Source organism: Montipora capricornis, chromosome 4 (genome assembly GCF_036669925.1).
Source record: "Montipora capricornis isolate CH-2021 chromosome 4, ASM3666992v2, whole genome shotgun sequence".
Lineage (NCBI taxonomy): Eukaryota > Metazoa > Cnidaria > Anthozoa > Scleractinia > Acroporidae > Montipora > Montipora capricornis.
The window spans coordinates 42,700,403-42,705,402 of record NC_090886.1 but is presented as its reverse complement, the minus strand read 5'-3'; the positions used below and the strand labels follow the sequence as shown (position 1 = coordinate 42,705,402).

The 5,000-nt window shown below is 43.0% G+C and overlaps 6 non-coding genes across 6 annotated transcripts; all 6 read left to right on the top strand.

Annotated features, from left to right (window-relative positions):
- The first annotated feature begins 2,134 nt into the window (after window positions 1-2,134).
- On the top strand, window positions 2,135-2,226 carry Trnal-uaa (transfer RNA leucine (anticodon UAA)). The gene has a single exon. It is a non-coding gene; the product is annotated as a tRNA-Leu (tRNA).
- A 206-nt stretch (window positions 2,227-2,432) lies between these two features.
- On the top strand, window positions 2,433-2,535 carry Trnaf-gaa (transfer RNA phenylalanine (anticodon GAA)). Its single transcript has one exon. It is a non-coding gene; the product is annotated as a tRNA-Phe (tRNA).
- A 473-nt stretch (window positions 2,536-3,008) lies between these two features.
- Trnaf-gaa (transfer RNA phenylalanine (anticodon GAA)) lies at window positions 3,009-3,111 on the top strand. The gene has a single exon. It is a non-coding gene; the product is annotated as a tRNA-Phe (tRNA).
- Window positions 3,112-3,604: 493 nt separating this feature from the next.
- Window positions 3,605-3,707, top strand: Trnaf-gaa (transfer RNA phenylalanine (anticodon GAA)). Its single transcript has one exon. It is a non-coding gene; the product is annotated as a tRNA-Phe (tRNA).
- A 206-nt stretch (window positions 3,708-3,913) lies between these two features.
- On the top strand, window positions 3,914-4,016 carry Trnaf-gaa (transfer RNA phenylalanine (anticodon GAA)). Its single transcript has one exon. It is a non-coding gene; the product is annotated as a tRNA-Phe (tRNA).
- A 206-nt stretch (window positions 4,017-4,222) lies between these two features.
- On the top strand, window positions 4,223-4,328 carry Trnaf-gaa (transfer RNA phenylalanine (anticodon GAA)). The gene has a single exon. It is a non-coding gene; the product is annotated as a tRNA-Phe (tRNA).
- The last annotated feature ends 672 nt before the right edge of the window (window positions 4,329-5,000 follow it).

Below are 5,000 nucleotides of genomic sequence, written 5' to 3'. Positions count from 1 at the left end.
TCAGTAGTTTCTTTTCTATGATACTGACAGAGCTTGTTGTCGTTATCTCCGATTCTAGACCGAGCCTTTTTAGATCTCTGTAGCCATCTTCAACGATCTCTACGAACTCTTTTCTCTTATGTCGTATTCCGTCAATGATGACATCTGCAACTTTTGCTGGATCTCCATACTTCTCATCTAGCCTTTTCCACATTTCACTGATATCGTCGTCAATGCTTTTAACGGTAGTCGTAGGATCGCTACCTAAGCATGAACGTAGTACGTAGGACATATTGTCGCTTTGTAGATGAGGCATGATTTGTTTTTCAAAGTCTCGTTTGAATTGTGGATAAGCGCGCATTTCTCCTTCAAATCGCGGCAATTTTATTTTTTCTAACTGAAAGTTGGTGGATGTGCAAGTCTCCCTCCTCGCTACTTGATCATCTTTCGGACCGATTCGCGACGTGAGCTTTTCAGTCATATCATCGAGCCGGCATTGTATCTGGGCTGCAAATTTTATAGCGTTTTCTGCAGTGTCTCGGTCTGCTAAATCTAAAACGTCATCGTTCGCATTTTTGAACTCGGCATATGCATCTTCTATCTGCTTCAACGACCTTTCTAGAGTATGTGAGGCAATGTTATTATCAAGAAAATGCTTTGTATTATTACATAAAGTGCCCAAAACTGTTTGCGCTTTCGTGCGCATTATAAGTGCTTTTTCTGCTTTTCTCTCTCTTTCCGCGCGCTCTTACATTTCTGATTCAATACTTAATGTGGTCTCTCGCGCGACAACTTCTGATCTAACTGAGTTCTGTATATACTGGATTTTAAGCGCTGTCGCTTCTGCGAAAAGGTCCTGTAACTCGGTAATCCACCTCTCTGCGACTTCCAGTTCTTCATCAGTTAAATACATCGTGTATAGATCGTGTTTACTTTCAACAATGTCCCATGCTTCGAAAAGCTTCACGTAATTACCTTCGACCATTTCTCGTCCTTGGTCGGCATCCATAGACTTCAGGAGTTCATTGCGCTTCCTGGTAAACCTTGCTTTGGCTGTTCGCCGAATGCTTTTGGCGTCTTCTGCCATCTTAGTGTTATCCGTCCCGGTTCCCGGAGTTACCGATGGGATTCGAATGTTTCGTCAGTTGTGGGTTTTTGGTTCACTGTTATCAAACGTCTTTATTGATGACTTTACTGCCCGACAATAAAAGAACTGCGTTCGAATCCTAAAAGGAAGATACATGGTTATGAAATGATCAGATAATAAAGTATACGAAACGATTTGATATTTACCCAGTGAGTCGGCTAGGTCCACAGCTGACAAGTGTTATGACATCACTATAACGTATCTCATTAGCGGTAAAATTAACTTAATGATCGATTATAGAATTTCTCGACGAAACAGAGAACTCCGCCTATTCTCCTGACAAATGAATGAAGGGTTAGTTTCTAAAAAAACTGTGGTGCTGCGTCGGTGGGGAAGTAGTATACAAAAATTGGGTTTATCAACGGAGTTGATAATGTAAATTGGCCACCGTACAGAGATTCTAAAAGCTGACGTTTCGAGCGTTAGCCCTTCGTCAGAGCGAATCCAGTAACGAATCAAGTCCCTCTTCGCTCTGACGAAGGGCTAACGCTCGAAACGTCAGCTTTTAGAATCTCTGTACGGTGGCCAATTTACATTATCAACTCCGTTGATAAAACCAAATTTTTGTATTCTCCTGACAGTTTCGTTTCTTTGTTTTTCACTTTCACGTGATTATACTGTTGCACAATCTCGCAGTATTTAAATTCTGCTACTTGTATCCCGCCTTAGTCCGAAGATGATCTACATTTATATCGAAATATTACAAGCACATAACATCATTTCCTTGCATTTGTTGTCTATCAAGTTTAGACACAATGCAATTACTCGGTATAGCATTTATTCTTTATTTGTTTATTTCATTTCACTAAGGGTGACTTGTCCATTTCTGTTTTAAATACATCTTTTCAAATTCTGATAAACCGTTCTACAAAGGACAATTAAACCATTCCGGTTTATTCTTAACCATTAACTAGGCTTGCATTTTTGGCGGTAACGGCTGCCCATACTCCTCTTTAGCTTAGTGTGACTAATATGACCCTCATTACCGCTCCTTGTCATCTTCATCTTGCCGAGATAGCTCAGTTGGGAGAGCGTCAGACTTAAGATTTGAAGGTCCTCGGAGGGCTCGAAGGAGCTCCGATTAATCCCGGGTCTCGGCAATCATTTTTGCTCATTCCTCATCTTAGGGGTTCTTAATTTTTTTTTAATTTTCCTTCAAAATCATCGCAAAAGAAATCGCCACAAGCGCAAATAGCCTGAGAAATCTCTATACATCGTTTCCTCGTTTCCCAACGCATTGGACGGACAGACTCCTCTTTAGCCTAATGTGAGTAATATGACCCTCATTACCGCTCCTTGTCATCTTGCCGAGATAGCTCAGTTGGGAGAGCGTCAGACTGAAGATCTGAAGGTCCCTGGTTCAAATACGGAGGGCTCGAATGAGCTCTGATTAATCCCGGATCGCGGCAATAATTTTTGCTCACTCCTCATCTTTCGGAGTCTTAATTTTGTCAAATTTTCCTTCAAAATCATTCCAAAGGAAATCGCCACTAGCGCAAATAGCTTGAGAACTCTCTATCAATCGCTTCCTCTTTTCCAATGCATTAGACGGACAGCCTCCACTTTACCCCAGTGAGAGTAACATAACCCTCATTACCAGAGCTTCAGACTAGATCTGAAGGTCCCTGGTTCAAATACGGAGGGCTCGAATAAGTTCCGATTAATCCCGGGTCTCGGCAATAATTTCTGCTCATTCCTCATCTATTGGGTTCTTGATTTTGTCAAATTTTCCTCAAAATCATCCCACAGCAATTCGCCACAAGCGCAAATAGGCTGAGAGGTCTCTATACATTGCTTCCTCTTTTCCAACGCATTGGACGGGTAGCCTCCTCTTTAGCCCAGTGTGAGTAACATGACCCTCATTAACGCTCCTTGTCATCTTGCCGAGATAGCTCAGTTGGGAGAGCGTCAGACTGAAGATCTGAAGGTCCCTGGTTCAAACACGGAGGGCTCGAAGGAGCCCTGATTAATCCCGGGTTTTGGCAACAATATTTCTGGTTCTTGCTTTTCTCAAATTTTCCTTCAAAATCATCCCAAAGGAAATCGCCACAAGCGCAAATAGCCTGAGAAGTCTCTATACATCGTTTCCTCGTTTCCAACGCATTGGACGTGCAGCATCCTCTTTACCCCAGTGTGAGTAACATGACACTCATTAACGCTCCTAGTCATCTTGCCGAGATAGCTCAGTTGGGAGAGCGTCAGACTGAAGATCTGAATGTCCCTGGTTCAAATACGGAGGGCTCGAAGGAGCTCTGATTAAACCCGGGTCTCGGGAATAATTTTTCCTCATTCCTCATCTTTGTGGTTCTAAAGTTTTTACAATTCCCTTTAAAATTATCTTAAAGGAAATCGCCACAATCGCAAATAGCCTGAGAAATCTCTATACATCGTTTCCTCTTTTCCAACGCATTGGACGGGTAGCCTCCTCTTTAGCCCAGTGTGAGTAACATGACCCTCATTAACGCTCCTTGTCATCTTGCCGAGATAGCTCAGTTGGGAGAGCGTCACACTGAAGATCTGAAGGTCCCTGGTTCAAATACGGAGGGCTCGAATGAGCTCTGATTAATCCCGGGTCTCGGCAACAATTTTTGCCCATTCCTCATCTTTCGGGTTCTAAATTTTTCAAAATTTTCCTTCAAAATCATTCCAAAGGAAATCGCCACAAGCGCAAATAGCCTGAGAACTCTCTATCAATCGCTTCCTCTTTTCCAATGCATTAGACGGACAGCCTCTTCTTTAGCCCAGTGTGATTAACATGGCCCTCATTTCCGCTCCTTGTCATCTCTTGCCGAGATAGCTCAGTTGGAAGAGCGTCAGACTGAAGATCTGAAGGTCCCTGGTTTAAATACGGAGGGCTCGAAGGAGCTCTGATTAATCCCGGGTCTCGGCAATAATTTTTGACCCATTCGTTATCTTTGAGGTTCTGAACTTTTTCAAATTTTTCTTCAAAATTATCCCAAAGGAAATCGCCACAAGCGCAAATAGCCTATGAAGTCTCTATACATCGTTTTGCTCGTTTCCAACGCATTGGACGGACAGCCTCCCCTTTAGCCTAGTGTGAGTAACATGACCCTCATTACCGCTCTTTGTCATCTTGCCGAGATAGTAGCTTAGTTGGGAGAGTGTCAGACTGAAGATCTGAAGGTCCCTGGTTCAAATACGGAGGGCTTGAAAGATCTCTGCTTATTCCCGGGTCTCGGCAATAATTTTTGCTCGTTCCTCATCTTTGGGGTTCTTAATTTTTTAAATATTCCTTCAAAATCATGCCAAAGGAAATCGCCACAAGCGCAAATAGCCTGAGAAGTGTCTATACATCGTTTTCCCCTCGTTTCCAACGCATTGGACTGCGGCCTCCTCTTTAGCCTAGTGTGAGTAACATGACCCTCATTTCCGCTCTTTGTCATCTTGCCGAGATAGCTCAGTTGGGAGAGCGTCAGACTGAAGATCTGAACGTCCCTGGTTCAAATACGGAGGGCTCGAAGGAGCTCTGATTAATCTCGGGTTTTGGCAACAATATTCCTGGTTCTTGCTTTTCTCAAATTTTCCTTTAAAATCATCCCAAAGGAAATCGCCACAAGCGCAAATAGCCTGAGAAGTCTCTATACATCGATTTCTCGTTTCCAACGCATTTGACGGACAGCCTCCTCTTTAGCCTAGTGTGAGTAACATGACCTTCATTTCCTCACAGGGTCATCCAGCCGAGATAACTCAGTTGGCAGAGCGTCAGACTGAAGATCTGAAGGTCCCTGTTTAAATACGGAGGGTTCGAAGGAGCTCTGATTAATCCCGGGTCTCAGCAATAATTTTTGCTCATTCCTCATCTTTGGGGTTCTTAATTTTTTTAAATATTCCTTCAAAATCATCCCAAAGGTTT